The sequence below is a fragment of the Choloepus didactylus genome, chromosome 2 (genome assembly GCF_015220235.1).
Source record: "Choloepus didactylus isolate mChoDid1 chromosome 2, mChoDid1.pri, whole genome shotgun sequence".
NCBI lineage: Eukaryota > Metazoa > Chordata > Mammalia > Pilosa > Megalonychidae > Choloepus > Choloepus didactylus.
Genome location: NC_051308.1, coordinates 60,441,867 through 60,468,267, shown reverse-complemented (window position 1 = coordinate 60,468,267; position 26,401 = coordinate 60,441,867). Strand labels below are relative to the sequence as shown.

Here is a 26,401-nt window from a genome sequence, read left to right as displayed (position 1 = left end):
ACTGCACATTTTAATGACTTGATTCTGGAGATCAATATCTAACCACATATTGCATTAAACAGCAACATGTGGTGGGATATTCGGAGTCATTTCCATTCCGAAAGCAGCATTCCTCTTTTTTATTTCATCCCGAGTGGCAATAGTTTGCTGCGCCGATGCGGTGCAATGATTTATATCAAACGAGTGACCTCTAGGGCCGTAAGCCTAGAACGGGTGACTGGTTCTCAATGGTAAGCTACTGGCACTTGACAAAGTGCCTGAAGCAGAATGAATTTACTTCTCTTTTCCTCAATCATCAACAGGCTCTGCCCTGACCCCCGTTCTGACTCCTATAACAAGATCTCCTGCCGCTGCCTGAAAAATTTACCGTCGCGTCTACTTCTCATTGAGCTCGAGTGAGTACTTCTGTCACCTTCAGTGAACTGAGTCCGCAGGAGATTTAACTAAACACCAGTCCTAGTTTAAAAACTAAATAAGTGTTTCTTATAAAGGAGGCTGCGTTCAAACGCATCCGTTTCCTAAAGGCACGATTTTCTCAAAAGTTAAATCTTTCTTGTGCTACACTTACTTAGTTTGAGGCACCTTTTCGGCCCTAAAACTCAGTTATTGGTAGGTTGCCACAAATGTGAAACTCCGGTTAAGACTACAGACCTTAACTATCTTTTGTTGCCACTAGAAGACTGATGTCCCCACAGCACTTAAGTCATTTTGAAAATTCTATTTTGAATTTCTGAATAGAATATCTAAAATAGAAATTCTTATTAACTATTGAAAAATACCATATGTGACATGCATAAACAGAATACACTCATGTTTAACTGCAATAAATACACAAAAATGCCAGAGGAAATAAAGACATCAGGTTAAACATTTTAAGCACGCTATCACACCCGCAATAGAAAGCACGTCTTTCTTCAGGAGGATATTTTTAAATACCCTGTCAATACAGACCTTTCAACAATGACTTGAAGAATATCCAGACATTAAGTGTAAGCATATTATAACATTCACTAGCAAAACATAAACCTAGAGCATAAACCCACATTTGTGTAACATACATGTCTTTCAACAATCTGCTTAAAATAATTAAGCAATCAAAACGAACATTTGCAAACCCCCGTGTCAACAACGACGCAATTAAAAGGCTGATGTTTGATGGTTTTATTCCATCTCACTAAAGCCTTACGCAAAATTTCCACTCCCTCTTTAATTTTCATTTCTTCTACCCTCCCTGCTTCACAGCTCCTGGCTATTGGCTTTTACAATCTGTCCCTAGGGAGCGAGGAGTTATTACCCCTGTCGATGGAAGAGAAAGGGATGTTATTCCCTTGTCACCCTCTTCGGCTCTGGCAGATTCCAAGTGCTGATGTATAGCCTTCATTGGAGAAAGGTGCTGAGACGCTGTTAGTCCTGGGACCTGTCAGATCCATCTACCTGTGCCACTGGCATTACTTACTTACTGGAGTCAGAGTGACACTTGGTGTCCTCAGAGTGGAAGGAAAAACTCCAGGGCCAAACACTGCACGGGGTATTCTGCAACGGACTGAAATAACCCCAACAAATGTCTAAGTCCCCAAAAAGGGACCCAGGTTGCCATGTCTGCCTCTTTGGGGCACAAAGGCAAATGTAAAAGTTTGTAAAATTCTTCAGCATGATACCACATTTATGTTTTTAAGTCAGCGATTATAAAATAGACATTTCTGACAATGTATGGGAAAGCTGAGGAAAGTTGATTAAAAATGTTGTGGAATGCTGCATCGCTTGTTCACACCTTTTAAAATCATTTGATTCCTCTTGGTACTGTGATTTCATCATTGCAACAGGATAGTTAGAAGGGGGCACCATGGAACTCTACTTAATTTGTAATTTACAGTCTCACGTTTGTATCTTCTCTTTCCCTTTCCCTCTTTCTCTCTCCCTTCCTCCCTCTCTCTCTAGTTCAAAATATAAATACCTGCCTCCATTGCCAAACAAATAACTACATTTTACATGGCTAGAAAATAAATATTTATTACTAGAATTCAGCCCTGATTCCCCATCCTGAGAAATGTCTGGCTCTGGTTCATAGAAACTTTTATCCTTTTTGCCTTTGGTTTGCACCTCACATCTTCTGTCTTTAACCTAAGGTGGGTCATCAGTGGTGGCTACCATAAAAATTCCCACACCTGGAGCCCACCCCGATCTGCCTCATGAGTTACGTGTCCCACATCCTGACAAGGTCAATGTCAATGTCAGGGTAGACTGGTGCAATGGACTCAAGATTCTTTGATCGCACACTCCTTTTGATCTCACGCACCCTCAACATAGGTATATTTATTTACTTATAAGCTATATATAAGCACAAGTCCCAGATCCCTTATACAAAATCCTTAGAACAAATTGCTTCAGAATTCAGAAAAGTTATAGTAGTGTGCGTACACCACACATTAAGTAACACCCCCACTGGGTGTCTAGGGCAGCACCTTATAATGAAACACATTACGCTTCCTACAGAGAACCATATGATTGTTCTTATTACTCTAATTAATAGGGTTAAGTTAAAACTATAAACAGGCAGACATCACTTCAGGTCAGACTGAGCTTCTGGTTTTCATAGTTTTATGGACACCAGGATTGTGGATAAGAGATTGTGAACCTTTAGTACAATGTTAGGTATGTTATAAAACATAAGCAAAAAACAGATAAGAGAGGGATGAGATTTAAAATACGAAGGGAGATTTTAACATTTTCCTTTTGCATGCACACAGTGCCCACACTCCATTTTGGAGCCCACTAGAGGCTAGTGGACACGATGTTTGCAGAAAGCTGCCCAAGCAGAATGCAGGTCCAGGTCAGCACAGTTACACCGTTCCAACCCGGCCCCTTGCAAAAAATGCACAACTGCAAATTGTCGGGGCTCAAAGCCAACATCCAAACCAATCTTTGGTGTAGTTTGCCCTAACCTGGGCCCTAAAGGGGAAGAAAGAAGAAAGGAGGCCATGACTTGCAGATAAGCACAGTGAAATGAAGAAAGCAATCCCTTGGCCACACTGGGTTTTTTTTTTTTTTCATTGTTATTATTAATGACTGGGGGTGAAGCACTCAATGCGTCCCTCACATAAATTTTGCATTTGCTAGAACTCTTCCAAGTGACTAGGATTAACACCCATTTTATTTCTCTAGAATTGGCCCAGCTTCACCATTTCTGATAGTAACATTTTAGTAGGAGTAAATAACCTATTTCCCAGAGTGACCTCTATTCTCTTCAAGGGGCCAGGTGAATAGAGAAGCAGAAAAGGCTGAAGCACGTGAATAAAGGATATGCTTTGTGCTTGAAATCCTCACGAAGTAAGTTTAAAATTGTAACATAAAGCACTTTCCACAAAGAGCTACCATTCATCATAAATAGCACTTCCCTCAACCCCGATGGTCAATTCCTTGTTCACGCAATCACTTTTTTTGTTTTAAATGAGAAGAGCCATAAGAAAGCCAAATGAACGATTAGCGATGTTAGGGAACATCTAGGCTACTCCTAAGTGTTACAATTTGCTTTTCTCTATATTGTTCCTTTGACTTATATTTATTTTGCCTCCAGTTACACCATAAAGGCAGCATTTTTCTGATCACTAATTGCAAGCCCAGGGGCAGTATGAGAAAGCCAAGCAGAGTAGACCCCCTTCCCCAGATGTAGGGCCCTGGGCCCCATGGGACAAAGGTGAAAAAGTGTCTTTGTTGATTAATGCAAAGTTTTAGAAGTTCACACCAGCTGTGTTCTTATTCACAAGTAACTCAGTTTGACCCTCACAAGTACCAATTAATGTAGCAATATTACCAAAGCCATTTTAACTCTAGACTCAATATCACATGCCCAAAGGAATTCCATTTGCATATGATTTGTGCTTACTTAATGTCAGCATGTATAAAAATGTCCTGAGCCTCTTTTTCCTTTCAACAAAGAAGGGTCTTTTACACCCAGAATTTTGAGATTCCCTCTAGAAGCCAGATCAATCTCAGCCTATGTATAAAAACTGCCCTAAATCCAAACTCTGTCCTAAGCGGGAATGAATATGGAGATTCAAATTCTTCAACAAAATTTCTCTTAGAAAAAGAGTGAGGATATCCTGTTTTTCCCCCTCCATTGTGAAATGCATCCCTTAGCTTATTCTGTTTTCCTCCTCACTCCAATCATGGATTCAAAAAAAAAAAAAAACCAACCACAAAAAAGCCATAGTACACAACGTCTGGCCAAAACTGGATTCACTAAAGGGACCCAGGAGAGCCACAGAGATAGGACCAATTAGTGTCAGACCAATCCTAATCCCAGCCATGTTTCCAGGAGGCAGCTCAGTCCCTTCTACTCACAGAGCAATGCACAACAGCCAGCATCTCCTCCACTGTGGTACCCTCGTAAGAAGGGGTTAAGTTTAGCTTTCACATAAAGGCAATGTGGAGTAGGGAAAATGGAAACTAGACAAGACTGGCTCAAATGGCCTCCACAGTTAAAGGGAAGGAGGGAGCCCCTGACCTAAGCCCATAGTTGGCACTAGCTATACTCAAAGGCGGGATACTCTCAGTGGGAAATTTAAACTGGATGAGCTCTCTCGGACAGGCTGTACAATTTAAAATCCCAAAGGCAGGCTAGTTAGCTCTCTCGGATAGACCGTACCCTCTGGAGTATCCAGCCAATGGAGAAATGGGAGAGATTTGCATGTTAGACTTAGGATATAAAAGTTGCTGTGTTCTGTTGTTCCGTGTGCCTGCCACGTTTCTTTGGTGGTGCGCCTGCTCTTGCAAGATCGTGAATAAATTCTTTTCTCCTCTGCAATCGGGAGAGCATTTTTAGGTATAGTGCTTGTTTCTAACACCCTGAGTTCCAAAACAGCATTGCCCCATAGAATTAAGACCCCAGCCACGTATTTGATTTTAAATTTTCTAGTAGCTACATTAAAAAAGAGTAGAAGGAAACAGATGCAATTTTAATAATATATTTAATTTAATCCAAAATAGCATTTCAACATGTGATTTATATGAAAATTATTAATGAGAAATATTTTACAACCTTTTTTTCATACTGTCTTCGAAATGCATTGTATATCTTTCCCTTACAGCACATTTTGATTTGAACTCTAAATTTTTATTGGAAATACTTGATCTGCATTTAGATTTCATAAAATTTAAAGTTCAAAAAGGAAATTCACACACCTAAACATACGTAAAAGCTTTCCAATAACAGACTCAAGTTATAGTTTTTTAATTTAAATTTAATTCCAATGAAATTAAAGATTCAGATCCTCAGTCACAACAGCTCCTTTTCAAGTGTCCAAAGGCCACGTGTGCTAGTGGGTTCTGAGTTGGACGTGGCAGTTCTGGACTGGTAAACCAGTGAATAGCATCAATCCTAAATTCACTTTAGGGTCTCTTCGGCTCATGTCTTTGGCTCTCCAAGATAAATCATTCCCAGCTATTATGGTTCCTGCAGGGATATTGTGGGGATGGCTTCTACACAATGTCCCCTTCTCTCTCCCCGTCTCAGTCAGGGTTTAATGGGGGAAGCGGAACCACCATGGACTAAGCAAATTATTATAAAATTCAGACATTATACAGTTGAGGGGCAAATGAGGAGTTGAAAAATCAGAGAAGCGTCTCTAAGGAGCACTGGCAAGGGGTGACAGCAGGGCTTGGAGTGCACTCGGGAATGTCTAGAGCCAGGTGGGAAGGAGAGCTGTTGGAGAATCTGCAAGAGGCTTGAGCCGCTGTTGTCTGCAGGACTGCTTGCAGGGCATTAGAGCTGGCTGCAGGGTGGAGGAGAGCAGGAACAAAGTGGAACCCACGGGCATCTCTGGGTCTGCCCCTCACTGCGTCTAACTCTGTCAGCCTACAGAGAGTAAAAGCCACAGGTTCACTTCTGCCTTCTAAATCTCACTCTGCTTTCTCTTCAGCCAATTCCAATACAGAGCCAAAGAAGGAAGAGGATGCTGAAAACTGTAGTTTCAGCTTAGTCACAGACTCCATGAAAAAGTTTTCCTCAACTCGCAGGTCGTAGAAAAAGTTTGCTTTTATCTTTTGGACACCATGAATGACATAACTGATCATGTTTCTTTCACTGCTCAGGACCAAATTTTGCAGACCACATCTTATAACCGTATAGGTGCTGTGACATTCATTTTCCATGCTAATCTTCCTCCGGCTTTATTTTCTTTTTCTTGTTGCCCTCCCCTCAATTACTTGTTTTATTCTGTTGCATATATTTTCATAAGTTCTCCCAAATCATTTTTGACAAGGAGTGTATATATGTAAAGGGGTGGGTGGATAAATATAGATAGATGGACAGATAAATAGCTCCATCTGACTGCAGCCAACCACTCCAACCTTGTCTTATTCTACTCTTCTCTCACTGATCCAGCTAAACTGGTCTTGTTTCTGGAATACAGAGCCCCTCCCATTTAATGGCCACTGGGGCTGCCCTCCCTCCTCCTGGAAGCAGGGCTGGTTCCTCCAGATACTTCAGAACATAGGTCTATCTTAAACAGTTGCTTCCTGCCAGCCTCCAGCCCCACAGTGAAACTCTCTGTTATATTATGCCATTTCCTTCACAGTTCCTATCACCACCTGAAATAGCATGTTCAGTTATTGCCTACTATGGTAGGTTGAATTATGTACCCCAACAAATCTATGCACTTAATCTTAATCTGTGTCCCTGCAGGCATGAACCCATTGTAAATGGGAACTTTGAAGATTTATTTTTAGTTAAAGTGTGGCCCAACTGAATGAGAATGGGTCTTAATCCAGATTATTCAAGGCCCTATAAAGAGAGCCTGGAAGTCACAGGAGCCAGAAAGGAAGGAAACCCAAGACAGCATCTGAAAGCTGCAGTGTTTGGGGAGAAAGCAAGCTTTGCCAGTATCGTGATGTTGGATTTCTTTTACCCTCAAAACCATAAGCCAATAAATTGCTATTGTTTAAGCCAAAATCAGTATTTGTGACAGTAGCCTGGGAAACAAAGATACCTACCTATTTATCTAGCTCTCCCCACCTCAAAAGGATGTGAGCTTCATGAAGGCAGTGACCTTACCTGTCTTGTTTACAGATTAAAACAGAATCTAGCACAAAGTCAGCTCTCAATACCTAGGCAAAGAGTGAATTAATGAGTAAATGAGCAGCAGATCAATCAACTGCTAGATACCTCACTTTTTATTTAAAATAAATTTCATGTCTACCTCAAATAATTTTACCACTAACTTTTTAAAAAGGGATATGGAGAGAGAGACCATGTGCAGTTGACTTTACTTGTTTAATACAGTTTAAAAGTGAGGACATTTTTCCCTTCTCTCATCTCACCACAAGCACTTGTCAGGAGTTTTCATGAACACATGTAGTTAGACCATTATTCCATCTTCTGTTGAGGGTGGGGAATCCTGAAATTGTTTGTTTTGGATCTTACCTGTTCCACACCTATACTGTAGCTAAATCCCATCCCCAAGGGAAGTGTTCTCACAAATTGTGTTTGCCATTCACATCAACCCTGTTTTTTTAAGGAAAATTTAATATTAATTATTCATTCTCATCATTTAAATGATAGAAGTCAGGCCTCCTGCGGACTCCAGCAATTATACCTGAAAATTTTAATGGCCAAGAATGTTGGTGTCTATTTTTAATTGCATCTAACTTGCATGTTAGATGTTGCCTGACTCACATTTATACCAGAAATTAAACAATTTGAGAATACTTGTATTACAATCAATAATTTCAAAAGAATCACTTAAAAACATGTTTCATTGTTGAGTCTGCTTCAGTACACAAATTCATGACTGGTTAGTCTATGGAATTGGACAAGACTGCCTTTATACCTTGTAGTAGATGGAATAACAGCCCTCACCCCACCCCTATCCCCAGATATCCATCCTAATGCCTGGAACCTGTGATTGTTAATTTGCAGATATGATTAGGTTAAGGATTTTGAGATGGGGAGATTATCCTGTATTACTTGAGTGAGCCCTAAATGTCATCACAGATGTCCTAAGAGGGAGGCAGAGAGGTAGTTGTCACAGAGAAGAAAGTCATGTGACAGAAGCAGAGGGAAATAGAGCCAGAGAGAAAAGACGGTGCACTGCTGCCCTGGAAGGTGGAGGAAGCCTCTCCCACCTCCCCACTGTGAGCAAAGGAACGCAACTCTAGGAGCAGGAAGAGGTGAAGAAACAGATTCTTCCCTTGAGCTCTGGAGGGAGGACAGCACTGCTGACACCTTCATCTCAGCTCAGGGAAATTGACTTTGAACTTCTGACTTCCAGAATTGTAAGAGAATAAATGTATGTTGTTTTAAGACACTAAGTTTGTGGTAATTTGTTACAATAGTCATAAGAAACTAGTACATACATATATGATGCTCATATATTTATATGGCAAATATCATATTTTAATAACAAAACTATATATTTTTGATACAAAATGCCTTATATATTAGGTATATGCCCATTTTTATTATAGGTGTTTTGTTAAAGGGTAGTGTATTTCAGAGTTATCAAATAATTCTATTTGGAAATTCCATTTTTAAAATACTCGGGAAAAACTAGCCAGAAGCCAACTATTCCTAACCTGTTTAGTACCTAAAATTTTCTAACAGATTCCAAAGGGCATTTAAAACCAAAATCTGATTTCTTTTAGGTGGAGGAAACAAAGAGAATATAGTAAAACTCTCTTCAATTTACATTCATTCTAAGTTTAACACACATGTTGAAGTAAGAACAGCTTCTGAGACTTGGGAACATTAATTGAACAGAACTTTGGTTCCCAAAGAAGCACCTAATACCCTCCTAAACCTTGGAAAAGCAACACGAAATCCGTCCTAAATTACTGCAGGAAGCCCCAGAATGAAGACATCATCAAGAATATTCAATATTCTCTATGTAATCTATTGATTCCTTTATAGAAATCTAAAATGATAATATTTCAAAAACAGTTGGAGCTCAGTGCCTGAATTGTGGGATTGTTATGCACTTGCATTTTTCAGGTTCATGTCATTTTTAAGCGGTGACCACTACATGCAAACCTAGAATTTGGCTAATCCAGTGGGCACCTTATTTCCTGTCTTCAATGCCACTAGCACCACCCCTCACTAATTGGCATGATGGGGTTATCCCTCCGGCGTGAAGTAAAAAAGTATCAATCAGCAAGCAATAAAAGTGCTCTGACAGTACTGGCTTTAGGAACTATTCCCAAATTTTTGTTTGTTTGTTTGGTGACTGCGTAAAGAATATCAAGGAGTGAATGCATAACCATGAAAACCTTCACAGGTCCCACCCTCACTGGCAAGACGGCAAGCACAGTGGTCTGGGCGTGGGTCCTTGGTCAGACGTGTGCGTCAGTCCTGGCTTCACCACCTGCTAGTGGGCACCGCTGGCAAGTTACCTGACCTCTCCATGCCTCCGCATCCTCGCTGTAGGGAGGGGACAGTGACAGTACCTACCTCACAAGGCTGCTCGGAGGATTAGATAAAATCTGTAGACAAAGTGCCTTCTTAACCAGGAATATAGAGATCAATAACTGGTAGATGTTTTGTATGGTCTGTACTAGGAGTTATTAAGTATAAAGACTCCAAATTCACACACAGGATTCTACTATGTTTAAAGGTCTCCTCTCCCTCTACCCCAAAAGTGGAGTTGTTGAATCGAGAAACTGCTTCTTCCAAGCTTCTGTGCCTTCACTGGGCAACCTGACATGGTGAGTGCACTGACACATGCAAAATGTTGATATTCAAGAATCTAGTAATTAATATTAAGGTTTTCTATAATAATTAAATTCTGCTGATTTTATCTCCTGATACTGCTCAAATATGTCCCCTTCCCTTCCTCCTCACAGCTGTCACCTGGTCTAAGTTACCATCACTCCAGCCTGGCTTATAGCACCATCCCCTTTCCTGATGCTGCTCCATCTCCCTGTAGGCCCCTCCTGACTATCTAGATTAAATGCTGATCTGATCATATTCACTGTCCCACGCTCTGCTTAACATCCTTCAGTGTTTCTCTTTGTTCGCGGGAGTTTGATCAGAAAACTTTCCAAGGCCAAAAAGGCCCTACAAGGCTGACCCTGACGTCTCCCAATAACCTCTAACTCCGTGGACCCTCTGCCCTCCAGCAACACCAGATGCCTTTCAGGGCCCCCAAATGTTCCACGTTTCCACCCATTCCATGGCCTTTCCTTGTGCTGTTTCCTCAGCCCGAGGGCTGCACCTCAGCCACCAGCTCCTCTCTTTGCTGGATTAATCACTCATCACAGAGGAGTTATAAGGAAAAAAGAAGTCAATATTTTTAAATCCATGAGAGCAGCACCTGCACCACATGAGAGCTACTGAAGTATTTATTATTGGTAATATTAATTATTATTATTACACATTCTTCAGATCTCAGTTCCATAGATTTCCTTAGCAGAGCTTCAGATTCCTCAGCCTACATCAGGTTTCCTTGTAAATGCCCTCATAAAACTGTGTTCAAAGGATCATGTCTCCATTTGTAATTATGCACTTATTTATGTGATTATTTAAGCCCATCCTTCTCGTTAGACTTTTAATTTCAAGAGATCAGCAACTATGTTTGTCATGACTTGTGAATCCACAGGTCTAGCATGCTTCCTGGCCCTAGTGAAGGTTTAATATGATAACTGTTGAATAAATGCATAGTACTATATTGTTTAAAAATGGCTAGACAAATTTAAAATATAGTCTTAAAACATAGACTATCTATCATATACAAAATTCCTTGGAAGCACCCTGGGAGAGGGCTGTCAAAGAGGCAGTGAAAGTAGTCAGCTCTTGCTACCATAATGCTGCAGAACAAATCACCCCAAACTCAGTGCTCAATGACAAAAGTCAGACGAAAGTCTAAGGGGTTTAGGCTGGGCTCAGCTAAGTGACTCCACTCATGTGCAGATGAACTGGACCTGGCTGCAGGTTGAGTACAGGCCTGCTCTAAATGTCACTCGCTGTCCCCAGACCAGCAGCCCCCTGGGGTATATATGTTCAAGCTGGGTTCCTACAACATAAGATCCAAGTCCCAGTGCACAAGCACGTTTAAGTCCCCAGCTCATGGCATGTCCACCAACAATCCTTTGACCAAAGCGAGTCATACAGCCAAACCCAAAGTCAATAGGACAGGGAAGCATACTCTGCCCACAGTGGGATGGGAGCGGATTGAATATTTGCAGAACCATAATTTAAACTATCAGACAGTCATGCTCCAGGCAATTGAATCCAAGTAGAGTTAGATGCCAGAGCCACTGCCAGCTTCAAGAGACATGCTGCAATTATGAAGCCACTGTGAACTGAGAAAACAAACATGGTATCAAATATAAGCCCCAAATTCAAAGTCACAAATAAGAGCCACCACTGAAAATTGATTTATAATTGAGATGCTTCTCACTTCAGCAACTCTGTAGCATGCTCCAGGGTGAGTAACAGCTGGGATTTATTTAGCCATGGTTAATGAATTCCAAGGAAGGCTTACACTGTGATTGGGACTACGTAAGAAATAAATATGCAAAGAGAAAAAATTTCAAAAAAAGAGCTGTAGAAAGAAGAAATTAAGTGCAGTTAAGGCAATAGAATCATTGGTAATTTTTTGCATCATATTTTGAAGTTTTCTTTATTATGTCGTTATAGTCTCTCAATTCAAATAAGAAAGGTTGGGTTGTTTTTTTTTTATAAGTTTCACATGACTGCACAGCAAATACCCGACGAATTCTCCTGCCTACAGCCATAGTAGTTATCTTAAAATGTAAATCTAATCGAGTCTCCACCTTCCTAAAAACTCTTCTAGGGCTTCTTAATGCCCTCGGGGTAAATTCCAATCTCCTTTCAATGGTTTTCTAGAGTCTTCTCTCAGCCACTTTCCCTCTCCCCCTCTAAGCTCCAGACTCTTGCTTTTAATAAAATGTCACAGTCTTATTTCGGGGCCTTTGCACATGCCATTCTCTCTTCCTGAGAAACTTTTCCCAGTCCCTTCTTTTTCTGGCTGATGTCTAGTTACCACTTACGTTTCAACATCACTTCCTCAAAGAAGGCTTCTGTAAACTTCTTCCTGCTTCTATCGTCCTAACAGTTGTCACATTTTTTAAAAGTATTTGTTTGATGTCTGTCTTCCTCAGGTTCCCATTTGCTCATGAAGACAGGAACTATGTGTCTGACCCATTCCCCCTTATATTCTCAGCCCCTAGTACACCAAAGGTGCCCCCAAAGTAAGGACCCTCATTAAATAAATACATGAAATTCATCATTGGACGGGGTCTGAAATTACCAATAACTAAGGAGTAACTTTATCTTGTTTGTCACTATACAAATAGGGTTTGGACTTATTTTTAATAAATCAATTTAAAATTTAGTATTTTTAGAAGTTGTGGTTTCTGCTATTTTTCCTGGCATCTTCTGCCTTCTACTTCTCAACAGCTGCTGACACTAATACCAGAGAAGCATCACTGCAAAAGAAATACTGTTGAATCTTTTCCCGAAAGCAAATTTAATGACAATAAATTTATTGGGAAAAGAGTTAGTGGATTAGGATGCAATGCCAAATGTCAATTGTGGTCAAATCGTAACCACAGATTGTCTGCAGATACAAAAATTTGGCAAAAATCAATGAAAGCATTCTGTGAGAATCAATTCACTATATGGAATTTGCAATAAAGATTATTGAATATTTTATTATTAGTAGTAGATTGTGTGAGACACATCCTTCATATTAGTAAAATTTATAATAAACTTATAATTTATAATAAACTTGAATTCATATATTTTTGCATACTTTCCCCCCAGAGAGCCAGTTGTAAAATTTTCCAGCATACCACTGCCTACTATTCATGTGAACACCCTGGCTTCATATTTGCTAAATGTAAATTTTTTGTACTTTTGGGGACAATTTTACTGTGTAGAATATGCTATTCAATGAGTTAACTTTTTTTCCTAATCAATATTTAAATTGATATAAGTTTTCAAATTCAAATACTTACTTTTTCCTTAAGTGTTAAGGACTACTCCATATCTCATTATTTTATTTATAAAATTACAAATATTAACAATCACCTATAAGGGTGTTTGATTAATATGTAGTTCCCTTCACAAACTTTGGACATTAAACTTCTTTGAAATATTTAAACTGCACCTATAAATTTCATTTATACTCTTTCTAAGTATCTCGATTATCTCATAACAAGCAGCTCGGTCCCAAGTACATAAAAACACTTATAACTCTAATAAATGTAACTTGCATATATTGTAAATTTAAAATTCTCTGAAATATTCTAATACTATAATAAACTTCATCTTGAAGTCAAAATTAAGATTTCTACATAAAATACAATTCTGAAACAATTACCCCATCACACATTTTTAATTAAACTTACAAGGTAATACCAGCCAAATTTTCTTAAATTAAAAGTACATAAAATATCGAACATAGTATAGTGTTCTTTAACCTAAAATATTGATTTTTAGGCTTCTTTGAAATATGTATACATTTCATTCTAAACATTACTAGGTTTGAAGAAGTTTACCCACGAAAGATACTATGGCATCATTTCACACAATCTGGAAGACAGGTAACTTTCTGTGTAATTCTGGTTGCCTTCAAAGCTTGCTTATGTAACATAATAGACAGAGATTTTTTTTGCCTGGGCACTGACTGGATTCCAATTCTAGTGACACATACTGAGCCATTTTTATATTTCTTACCAAGAATTCAGAATTAGAGTACAGAAGTCTGACACTCTTACCTACATTGAAGGCTTGATTGGATTACATATTTCTTTGGCTTCAGTATGAAAATATCTTTTCTGAGTAAAAGACTTTTAAATGCTTTACACCAAAAGCACAAGCAATAAAAGAAAAAATAGATAAATGAACTTCATCAAAATTAAAAACTTTTGTGCACCAAAGTACTCTATCACGAAAGTAAAAAGACAACCTACAGAATGGGAGAAAACATTTGGAAATCACATATCCAATAAGGGTTTAATATACAGAATATATAAAAACTCCTACAATTCAACATCAAAAAGACAAACACCCAATTAAGAAATGGGCAAAAGACTTGAATAGATATTTCTCCAAAGAAGATATACAAATGGCCAATAAACACATGAAAAGAGACTCAACATCATTAGTCATTTGGAAATGCAAATCAAAACCACAATGAAATACCGTTTCACACCCGCTAGAGTAGCCACTATTTAAAAAATAAAATCAGAACAGAAAATAAGAAGTTTTGGAAAGGATGGGGAGAAATAGGAACATTTGTTCATTGTTGGTAAGAATGCAAAATGTTGCAGCCACTGTAGAAAATAGTTTGTCAGAAAGTTAATTATATAATGGCTATATGACCAGCAATCCCACTTCCAGGTATATTCCCCAAAGAATTGTAAGCAAGATCTTGAACAGATATTTGCACACCAATGTTCATAGCAGCATTATCTGCCATTGCCAAAAGGTGGAAGCAACCCAAGTGATAATCAACAGATGAACAGATGAACAAAATGTGGCATACATATACAAAGAAATATTATTCAGCCATAAAAAGGAATAAAGTGCTGATGCATGCAACAACATGGATGAACCTTGAAGACATCATGCTGAATGAAATAAGGCAGACACAAAAGACAAATATTGTGTGAATTCACTGATATGAAATAATTAGAATAAACAAATTCATAGATAAGAAACTAAAATATAGGTTGCCAGGGGCCAAGATAGATTAGGGAATGAAGAATTAACACTTAATTGGTAGAGTTTCTGTTTGGCTGATTGAAAAGTTTTGGAATTGTTGGTAAGTGATAGTAGCATGACATTGTGAATGTAATTAACAGTGCTGAATTGAATATTTAAAAGTCATTAAAATGGGAAATCTTAGGTTGTACATATGTTACAAAAAAATTTTTAAGCCAAGTAACTGTAAAACACAAAGAGTGAACCCTAATGTAAATTAAACTGTAGCTAGTAATATAATTATAATAATAATGTTTCATCAATTATAACAAAGGTACCACACTAATGCAAACTGTTAACAATAAGTAAGACTGTGGGGGGCGATATACAGAATCTCTGTACTTGCTGCATGACTTTTCTGTAAACCTACAACTTCTCTAATTTAAAAAAAAAGGCTTTGGAATGTGAAGGAATTTTATTGTCTTTCATTTTCTCAGCACCATAAACCTCTGAAAGATATTAAAATAATATCCATTGAGGGCTTCTGGAGAAGATGGAAGAGTAGGAGGTTCCAGGACTCAGTCCTTCCTCCAAAAGAGCTAGTAAACCAACAGGAACTGTCTGAAACATCTGTTTGGGGCCTCCAGATGACAGAAAAACACTGTACAGCATCCAGGGAAAAGCAGGAGAATAACTGCAGTAAAGAACTGTGAGTAGCTCCCTCCATGTTGTGGCTTCTGGTACCCATCCCCCACTCTTGCAGCAGGATGCCTTGGATCCAGTCCCTGGCTCCTGCTGCTGTCAGAGAGGGACATAAAAATCCTATTCCCCCAAAACAGGGGGTGGGGTCATGGCTGAACACTGGTCATGGCTTTTGATTAGTGAATTCAGATCACTGGGTCCTGACTCAGAATTACTGTTTCAACCCACTCCAGACAAAAGTACAGGCAGCCACTATTTCAACCCTACCCCCTACAGGGGCAGAGGTGGTGAAGGTTTAAAGACACAGGGCCTCCCTAAGGCTGTGGGGAACAGTTTGCTGAAAGGTGCCATCTGCTGCATAGGAAGTGTAGTTACAGGGAGTTGTCAAAAAGACTTTTGGCACCTTTCCTTACTCTCTCCACAGGGCATTTTGGAGACAGTCTTGCCCCTTCATGGGTCCCTGGCCCTGTTTTGGATGAGAAATACTGACTTGGAAAGTCCTCTCTGGGGTGACCCTTCTTCCAGAATTTGCTTGTCAGGCAGAAGCAGCTAGAGACAATGAAAGGGAGTGTTAAAACAAACAAACTAACTAACAAAAAATTATAGAGTAAAACAAAAACAATCAACAAAAACAAATGGAACACATCAAGATTCCCAGAGAAGGAACAGAGGAAAGAAAGCTTTCTCCTGGGGGTGAAATAATTGCACAAATACTGCAAACTTAAAAACTGAACTGTGTATCCAGGGCAAGAAACAGATGAAGAAGAGCTGAAAAATCTGATCAGTTAAACATGGGCTATTTCAAAGGTTTAGAATACATCTCACCAAGTTTAAAAGAAGAGCCTTAACACAAAGCCAATCAACAGTAAAACCCTAGGCAAGAGAGAGGAACTGACCTTCAGAGTAAACTCGTCAAGATAATCTGGTGCCTAAACATCAGCAAAAATTTACAAGGCATTCTAAGAAACAGAAAGATATGGTCTGGTCAAAAGACCAAATTGAAACATCAGAGAAGACAAAGAACTTGGAACAATTAATCAAAGATATTCAAATAAATGTCCTAAGTCAACTCAAGGACATAAAGGAAACTATGGCTAAAGAGATAAAAGATATTAAGAACACACTGTGTGACCATAAAGAATTTGAAATAAAAAGAAATATAACAGAAATTATGGGATGGAAGGCAAAATAGAAGAGATTAAAAATACACTAGTGGCATACAGCAGTAGATTTCAACAGGCACAAGAAAGAATCAGTGAATTAGAAGACAGGACAATTGAAATCTTACAGATAGAAAAACAGAGAAAAGAATGGAAATAATTGAGCAGGGTCTTAGGGACTTGAATGACAGCATGAAGCATGCAAAGATTCACATCATGGGTTCCCAGAAGGAGAAGAGAAGGGAAAGGGGGCAGAAAGAACATTTGAGGAAATAATGGCCAAAAATTAACCAATTCTTATGAAAGACATAAATATACATGTCCAAGAAGCACAATGTACTCCAAACAGAATAAATCCTAATAAACCTACTCCAATACACAAACTAATCAGAATGTCAAATGTCAAAGATAAAGACACAGTTTTGAAAGCATTAAGAGAAAAGCAATTTATCAAATAAAAGGGAACCAAAATAAGACTATGTGTTGATTTCTCATCAAAAATCATGGAGGTGAGAAGACAGTGGTATGTTATATTTAAGGAACTGAAAGAGAAAAATTGCAAGCCAAGAATTTTTATCTGGGAAAACTGTCCTTCAAAAATGAGGGAAAGCATAAAATATTCACAGATAAACAGAAACTGAGAGAGTTCATCAACAAAAACCTACCGTATAACAGATACTAAAGGGAGTTCTGAAGACTGAATGGAAAAGACAGGAGAAACATTTGGAGTAGAGTGTAGAAATGAAAATTATCAGTAAAGATAACTAAAAGGATAAAAGGACAGACTGAAACAAAAGATATGACATATAAAAACTGAAGGATAAAATGGTTGGAGTAAGTACTGCTTCTAAAGTAACAACATTGAATGTTAATGAATTAAACGCCCAATCAAAAGACACAGATAGGCAGAATTGATAAAAAAAAAAAAAAGTATTATCCAATGATGTCTCTACAAGAGACTCCCCTTAGACCCAAAGACACAATAGATTGAAAGTGAAAGGCTGGAAAAAGATATTTCATGCAAATGGTAACCAAAAAAGAGCTGGGGTAGCTATACTCATGTTAGACTAAATAGATTTTAAATGCAAAACTTTTATAAGAGACAAAGAAGGGCACTATATATTAATAAAAGGGGCAATTCACCAGGAAGAAATGACAATCATAAATATTTATGCACCTAACCATGGAGCCCAAAAATACATGAGGCAAGCACTGGCAAAACTAAAGGGAGAAATAAACAACTCTACAGTAATAGTTGGAGACTTCAATACACCACTCTCTTCAATAGATAGAACTTCTAGACAGAGGATCAATAAGGAAACAGAGAACTTGAATAAGCTGGTAAATGAACTAGACCTAATATATATAGAACATTGCATCCCCCAAACAGCAAGATATACATTCTTCTCAAGTGCTCATGGATCATTCTCCAGGATAAACCACATGTTGAGTCACAAAATAAGTCTCAATAAAACTAAAAAGGTTGAAATTATACAAAGTACTTTCTTTGCTCATAATGGAATGAAGCTGGAAATCAATAATAGGTGGAGAACTCTAAAATTCACAAATATATGGAAGTTAAGCAATACACTCTTCCACAATCAGTGGGTCAAAGAAAAAATTGTAAGAGAAATCAGTAAATACATCAAGAAGAATGAAAAGAGGAACACAACATATCAAAACTTATGCAATGCAGTAAAGGCAGTGCTGAGAGGGAAATTTATAGCCCTAAATGCCTATACTTACAAAAAAGAAAGAGCTAAAAGCAAAGACCTAACCACATAGCTGGAGGAACCAGAGAAAAACAGCAAACTAACCCCAAAGCAAGCAGAGGAAATAAATAACAAAGATTAGAGCAGTAATAAATGAAGTTGAGAATAAAAAAACAATAGAGAGAATTAAGAAAGCCAAAAGTTTGTTCTTTGATAAAGATCAATAAAATCAACAAACTCTTAGCTGGACTAACAAAGAAAAAAAGAGAGAAGATGCAAATAAAATCAGAAATTAGAGGGGGAACATTACTACTGACCCTACAGAAATAAAAAGGATCATAAGAGGATACTATGAACAACTGTATGTCTATAAGTTAGACAACCTAAATGAAATGGAGAAATTCCTAGAAACACATGAACAGCCTACACTGACTCTGGAAGAAATTGAAGACCTCAATAGACCAATTACAAGAAATAGATTGAATCAGTCATCACAAACCTCCCAACGAAGTAAAGCCCAGGATCAGATAGCTTCACAGGTGATTTCTACAAATCATTCCAAGGAGAATTAATACCAATCCTGCTCAAACTCTTCCCAAAAAAAAGGAAGAGGAGGGAACAATACCTAACTCATTCTATAAGGCCAACATTATTCTCTTCAACAAATTGTGCTGGGAGTACTGGATATCCACATGCAAAAGAATGAAAGAGGACCCCTATCTCACACCATATACAAAATTTAACTCAAAATGGAACAAAGACCTAAATATAGGAGCCAGGACCATAAAACTCCTAGAATAAAATGTAGGGAAGCATCTTCAAGAGCTTGTGGAAGGCAATGGTTTCTTAGACTTTACACCCAAAGGACAAGCAATGAAAGAAAAAATAGATAAATGAGACCTCCTCAAAATTAAAAACTTTTGTGCATCAAAGAACTCTTTCAAGAAGGTGAAAAACAGTCTATTCAAAGGGAAAATATATGAAAACCACATGTCCAATAAAGGTTTAATATCCAGAATATATATAAAAAACTCCTGTAACTCAATAATAAAAAGACAAACAACACAGTTTAAAAATGGGCAAAAGACCTGATAGACATTTCTCCAAAGAGGAAATACAAATGACTAAAAAGCACATGACAAGATGCTCAGCATCACTAGCTATTACGGAGATGCAATTCAAAATCACAATGAGTTATCATTTCACACCTATGAGAAAGGCCACTATTTAAAAAAAAATGAACAAAACAAAACAAAACAGAAAACTACAAGTATTGGAGAGGATGTGGAGAAATAGAAACATTCATTGCTGCTGGGAATGTAAAATTGTGCATCGCTGTGGAAGACAGTTTGTCAGTTCCTCAAGAAGCTTAGTATAGAATTACCCTATGATCTGGATAGTATAGAATTACCCTAAGAACCAGAAGCAGGGACTTGAGCAAACATTTGCATACTGATGTTCATAGTGGCATCATTCACAATTGCTAAAAGATGGAAGCAACCCAAGTGTCCATCAAGGGATGAATGGATAAACAAAATGTGGTATAAATTGATTGTGTTGTTGAATACATAACTATATGATGAAACTGAACAATTGTACACTTTAGATGATTGTATGGTATGTGACTGTGCCAGTTTGGATGTATTATGTCCCCCAAACACCATTATCTTTGATACAATTTTGTGGGGGCAGACGTATTCATGTTGGTTAGGTTGGAATCCTTTGAGTGTTTCCATGGAGATGTGACTCGATCAGCTGTGGGCAAGATCTTTGGGTAATTTCCATGGAGGTGTTACCCCACCCATTCAGGGTGGGTATTAATTAGATCACTGGAGTCTTACAAAGGAATTCACAGACAGAAGGACCTCGGAGCAACTGAGAGTGATATTTTGAAGAGGAGCTCAGTTAAGAGAGGACGAAACACCCCAAGAGCAACATTTTGGAGAATGCCATTTTGAAACACAACCTGGGAGCAAGTGGATGCCAGCCACATGCCTTGCAAGCTAACAGAGGTTTTCCGGACACCAACGGCCATCCTTCAGTGAAGGTATCCTATTGTTGATGCCTTACCTTGGACACTTTATGGCCTTAAGACTGCAACTTTGTAACCAAATAAACCCCCTTTATAAAAGCCAATCCATTTCTGGTGTTTTTCATTCCGGCAGCATTAGCAAACCAGAACAGTGAATATATTTCAATAAAATTACATTAAAAAAATGTAGTATAAACATATGATGGAATATTATTTAGCTCTAAAAAATGAATGAAGTCCTGATGCTTGCAACAACATGGATGAACCTTGAGGACATTACCTTGTGTGAACTAAGCCAGACACAAAAGGACAAATATTGTACAATCTCACTATTATGAGCTAATTATAATAAGCAAACTCATAGAGTTAGAATCTAGAATACAGGTTACCAGGCAATAGATTGACATTGGAGAATGGGAGTTGATGCTTAACTGATACAGAATTTCTATTTATGCTGATGGTAAAAGTTTGAAAATGGATGGTGGTGATGGTAGAACATAATTGTGAGGGTAACCAACAGCACTGAACTATACAACTGAATGTGGTTAAATGAGGAAACTTTAGGAGGTATATATTACTAGAATAAAAATTAAAAGATAAAACACAGGACTGTACAGCACAGTGAGCCCTATTGTAGATGATGGACTATAGTTAATAGTACAAGAAGTTTCTTTCGTGGGTTATAACAAATATATGACAAGGTGATAATAATGGGGTGGTATAGGGGAAAAAATACACCTAATGTAAATAATGGCCAAACAACCATTTTAATAATCTTCCATCAATTGTAACAAAGGTACCTACTATTTTTTAAATGATACAATTATTTAAAAAACAAATGGTTTGATGGGCTGAGCCTTCAATCACTGGACTTGCCTTTGGGGAGACTGTTACTGAAAAGGAGAGGCTAGGCCTGCTTATAATTGTGCTAGGTGTCTCCTTCTGAATGCCTCTTTGTTGCTCAGATGTGGCCCTCTCTCTCTAGCTAAGCCAACTTGGCAGATGAAATCACTGCCCTTCCCGCTACGTGGGGTCTGATACCTGGGGGAGTGAATCCACCTGGCAACGTGGAATATGACTCCCGGGGAGGAATCTGGACCTGGCATCATGGGATAGAGAACATCTTCTTGACCAAAAGGCGGATGTGAAATGAAATGAAATAAGTTTCAGTGGCTGAGAGATTCCAAAAGGAGCCGAGAGGTCACTCTGGTGGGCACTCTTACGCACAATATAGACAACCCTGTTTAGGTTCTAATGAATTGGAATAGCTAGCAGTAAAAACCTGAAACTATCAAACTACAACCCAGAACCTTTGAATCTTGAAGACGATTGTATAAAAATGTAGCTTATGAGGGGTGACAATGTGATTGGGAAACCCATGTGTATCACACTCCCCTTTGTCCAGTGTATGGACAGATGAGTAGAAAAACGAAGGCAAAAAAAAAACGGTGATCTTTTTTACTTTAACTGTTCTTTTTCACTTTAATTTCTATTCTTATTACTTTTGTGTGTGTGGTAATGAAAATGTTCAAAAATTAATTTTGGTGATGGACACACAACTATATTGTGGTACTGTGAACAACTGATTGTACACTTTGTATGACTGTATGGTATGTGAATATATCTCAATAAAATTGAATTATAAAAAATTGAATTATTAAAGGAAAAAAAATAAAAGCTATTATTAAAAAAACAAAAAACAAAAAACAGTGCTATCAATAGTAACAAACATTCTACATCAATACAAAGTCTTGTTTTGTAAACTCACAACTTCCCAAATTTAAAAAAAAGTACTTTTTGTGCTGAAACAATAATAATAATAATAAAATAATTATAATATCTGCTGAATTCTGGTATCTCATATATCTTTGTGTATTCAATCACAGCTTCCAAGGTAAGTCCATAGCCTTCTCCACTCAATCCCTGTCAACCTTGGTCACTATCATCCCTAAGTCCAACACCCCACCACTTGTAAGAATCATTTCTCTTTCATTGCAAAAAAAGAAAGAAAAATCAGAATGATTAAGTTTTCCACTATCAATATTGAACATTTGCCCACAGAGTGGGAATTCCTTGGGGAATTGCTATGTATTCCATGGGTTTATAATCTAGGAGAACTGGAATTAACTTCCCCTTCCTCTTTATGCCCCTCACACTATCTTATCCACTCATGATTTTGGCTTCCTGCCGTGTGCCAGTGATGCCTAAATCTGTATCACCAACTTCAGAATCATGGCCAACCATCAGTTTGACAGCCTCAGCTATCTGAGGGATTCATATCTTCTCTTTCCACTCAATTAATTTACCATGATCATTCTTCCAACTTGTCAAGACTTCCATGCCACTATTTTCTCTGTTTTTTCCAAACCATTTCCTCTGTTTAACCAGCAAAAAAACCAATGTCCCTTATTTCAGTAACACTCTTGCCAACACAAACCCTCATGCCCTTTATTTTCATTGCACCCATCTAGCAAAACCTCTACCATAGATGAATCCAACTATCCTTGTTCTCCATTTGTGCCTTCAAACAGATGTTGCTGCTAGCAAAATGTATTCAAGGCACATTGATCCCATAATAAATCCATAAAATTCCCTACTACAAATGGACCTGCCAGATTATTAGCAAACATGCTATTTCTCTGGCCAACCCACACCCTAACTTACTCCAAAAACTTTTTAATCTCAACTGTTCTCAAACGTCCAATTTTCTTCCACCTACCACGCATTCCCCTTACTCTCAGAAATGACCTCATCATTAGAAGCCATTAAACAGGAATTTCCTTACCTTCCCACTACCATGTACAAATATAAGCTGATAATATCCCTGCCCCGTTCCTCTCATTTATTTATCTTCTTCCAAATTCTACCTCTGGAATCTACCATCTACCCATTTACTCATGCCAGCAATCTGGAGTCACTCCTGTCTTATCCCTCTCCATCCCTACCCACCACCTAATCCAGCAAGTCCAGCCAAGTTTACCTCCTGTATATTTCTAAATTGGTCCCACCTCTGCCTTGTCTTACCACTGCCAGAGTTCAGGACTTCTTTACCTTTGACTCTCAGCAGCTTCCTAACCTCTATTTTGAGTCATGCCCTCCTTGACTCATCCCCACTGCGAAGCCAGAGAATTCTATCCAAAATGCACTTCTCCCCATGCTGGTCGCTACCGGTGTACCAGCTCTCCTTAGTGCTCCTAACAGCACACTGTTAGTTTTTATCTATAATTAATTCTTTCTAAAACCTCTGTGTCAGTCTGGTTCTTCCAAAAAAATATACACCAAGATGGGATTAAGTGTGCAAGAGATTTAATGGGGGAAACAGCAGAAAGGGAAATGGGGAGAGAGCCAGAGAAAGCTGGGAGAGCTGTCAAACTGATATGCAGGTCTGACCACTGGGAAGGAAGGAGGGAGGGAGGGAAGGAAGATGGGAGAGAAGAAGGGAAGGAGGAAGGTTGTAAACTGCAGTGCAGTTCTAAGGAAGTTTGCCAGGGCCAACAGGGAATCCTCAAGCCCAAGATCCCATCAGAGGAGTCCCACTATTTCCTAGGAACAGCCTGCCTTGCTATCCCTTAGACTGGGAGCAGCCTGTGGAAAGCACAGCCTAGATAAAATCTCTGTGAGGAATTTCAGGATGCAGCAGCCAGAACTGTTGATCAATTACACTCTGCCTGGGAGGTCTAAGGGACACTTTCTCACGGCCACCCTAACTCCTTAGTTTTATAATTATTAGTAGTAGTAGTAGTATAGGTCATACATAAAAAAGTATTTGTAATATGTTCTTTCTCATTCCTTACTGTTCTAGTTTGCTAATGCTGCCGGAATGCGAAACACCAGAGATGGATTGGCTTTTATAAAAGGGGTTTATTTGGTTACAAAGTTACAGTCTTAAGGCCATAAAATGTCCAAGGTAACATATCAACAATCAGGTACCTTCACTGGAGGATAGCCAATTGCGTCCAGAAAACCTCTGTTAGCTGGGAAGGCACATGGCTGGCATCTGCTCCAAGTTCTGGTTTCAAAACAGCTTTCTCCCAGGACATTCCTCTCTAGGCTGCAGTTCCTCTTCAAAATGTCACTCTCAGTTGCTCTTGGGGTGTTTGTCCTCTCTTAGCTTCTCCAGAGCAAGAGTCTGCCTTCAATGGCTATCTTCAAACTGTCTCTTATCTGCAGCTCCTCTCTCAGCTCCTGTGCGTTTTTCAAAGTGTCCCTCTTGGCTGTAGCTCCTTCTGTCTGAGCTTATATAGTGTTCTAGTAAACTATCAAGGCCCATACTGAATGGGCAGGGCCACACCGCCATGGAAATTATCCAGTGAGAGTTATCACATCTCCATGGAAACATCCAACCAAAAATCTGCAACTCAATCTACACCAATAGGTTTCCTGCCCACACAAGACTGCATCAAAGATAATGGCATTTTGCGGGACATAATACGTTCAAACCAGCATACTCACCTACCCTGAAAGCCACTCTCTTCCCCAGAGGTAATCACTGTTAATGGCTTGATGTGTGTCCTTTTAGATTCTTTTCTAAGTTTTTTATATTTATAGTTATATGTAGAGAGAAACTACATATAAAGGAGGATTTATTTTGTTTGTTATAAAAGAACACCTATTGTTCTGTTACCTGCTCTTCCTTTTCTTTTTGTCTGCATAAAATACAATCTATATTAGTGTTTCCCAACCTCTCTTGACTTTCAAACACATTTCACAGTCTTATACATCTTCTCGGGAATTTTTTAATTGTGCCACTTTCATGAAGTCTATGATTAGAAATTGATTTTAAGTAAGAAAAAAATTATTTTTATTTAGTTAGGAATTATTAAAGATTTTTAAAATATAATATGTAAAGATACACATTATATAACTATAAAATTTGACATTTTCCTACTACTAAATACCATGCTTAATTTACTAACTATGTCAGAAAAAATTGATTTGATGAAAAATTTTTAAGACGGCTATCATTTTATGTTTGGTTTGGGGACAAAATGGACATTAAATATATTTAAATGTAACTATACCTAATATAGATTAAAAACTGCCTTCAGGACAAGATGCTTGGAATTCTTACATTTTTTCACTACAAATAGTTATTTTTATAATTTGTATGTTTTATTTCTAAGTAACAATATACTTTTTAAAAAGATTTCACATTACTATTGTCAAGCACTTTTACATTGCCTGTGTGGATAATTTTAATTCTCCATAACTGAAGAGTTAAGCTGGATATAGCCATCATTATATTTCCACTTTTTACCACTGGCTTTTGAGAAAGTGGTGGCATATCGATGTATGTATTAGAATTCAGATCAGATTGATGCAAGTTACAGATATGATAAAGAGCATCTTGAGCTAAATTAGCAGAACTACACTCATTTTTGTGCTTCTTATTAACTGTTTCCAAACTCAGCGCCTCTATGCTCCCCTCTGTTAACCCATGGTCCACTGTGAGTGTGAACTCGGCATATGTGACTACAAATGGAGCCCTGCGGCCACTACTGCAGTCCAGCTCTGTGGGTGATGGGTCAGCGGCAGTTCATCCAACCCTGTCAACCACTGCGTATCCCTTACAGAACTGATCCTTGGGAGTGCCACTTTCACTCTTCCATTTCAAAATGGGAATTTTTAAAAAATTATTTTCTTTATTAATATTATAGAAATAGATATTTAAAGCTGCTCTAAGGTTGCTAACTACGTGGAACAATTTTGAGCACCCCAGGAAATCCCCCACTATCAGTGGGAAACGCCCCTCTCTCCAGCATGTGTTAACTGCTCCGAGGTACACACAACATGGATGTGCCAAGCTGGCCTGACCAGACCACAGGGTCCTTTCTGATTCTAATGTTCCGTGATCCTATGACGCTCAAGAGGCATTTGTAGCACGTGTAGTTAAATTCAGAGTCTAGAGACTCCGACTCTATAGCCCAGAACTTACTGCATTTATCATATGATTTTTTTCTTCTAAGTAAATGTCTGAATGCTGGAAAAGGCTCTAGTCCCTTAAACGTACTATTCAATGTCACTGTTGTGTCCTTACAGATAACTATGACAGAAATAATAAGACCTTCAATATAGGATTTGCAGGCAACCTTGCAATAACTCCACATTCCCCCAGGGGTCTGTAAGACAACAG

The 26,401-nt window shown here is 38.4% G+C and overlaps 1 long non-coding RNA gene across 1 annotated transcript; it reads left to right on the top strand.

The window, feature by feature from the left end:
* The first annotated feature begins 354 nt into the window (after positions 1 to 354).
* On the top strand, positions 355 to 6,236 carry LOC119526171. Its single transcript, XR_005215135.1, has 3 exons — positions 355 to 395; positions 3,250 to 3,327; positions 5,919 to 6,236. It is a non-coding gene; the product is annotated as an uncharacterized LOC119526171 (long non-coding RNA).
* Positions 6,237 to 26,401: the final 20,165 nt, after the last annotated feature.